The 384-nt window shown below is 43.5% G+C and overlaps 1 protein-coding gene across 1 annotated transcript in view; it reads left to right on the forward strand.

The window, feature by feature from the left end:
• The window catches only part of LOC107603086 (protein FAM184A-like), an 83633-nt gene that overhangs the window by 69275 nt on the left and 13974 nt on the right, over positions 1-384 (forward strand). The gene's annotated exons all lie outside the window — the stretch shown is intronic.

The following is a 384-nucleotide window of genomic DNA, read 5'->3' on the forward strand; positions in this document are numbered from 1 at the left end:
AAGCTGCGCAAAACCACGTTCATATTCGCGCGATTTTTTGCGCAGCTCGTCAGTGAACAATGGCTCTGTGTAGTTAATGCTGCTCAATGTGAAAGCCCGCAGGTGATGGAGATTTACCGCTGATTACAGATCCGGCTTTCTGACAAGATGCGCATTAAATATCGCATGCGATTTATCGTGCAGCCCTAGTTTGGGATTGCTCACCGCTGACTGGACGAGACATCCCTCCATCAACGTATACAGGAAGAACCAGCCGAAGAACAGCAGAGTCGTGGTAGAAAGTTCGGAGATGGGATTAAAGTAGCTCAGTTTAAATGTATTGTATGAATTGCTCTTACTCTGGAATAAAAAATACAGAGTGTATATTTACATTTAGTTAAAAGT

Source organism: Sinocyclocheilus grahami, unplaced genomic scaffold, assembly GCF_001515645.1.
Source record: "Sinocyclocheilus grahami isolate Dianchi unplaced genomic scaffold, SAMN03320097.WGS_v1.1 scaffold340.1, whole genome shotgun sequence".
Taxonomy (NCBI): domain Eukaryota; kingdom Metazoa; phylum Chordata; class Actinopteri; order Cypriniformes; family Cyprinidae; genus Sinocyclocheilus; species Sinocyclocheilus grahami.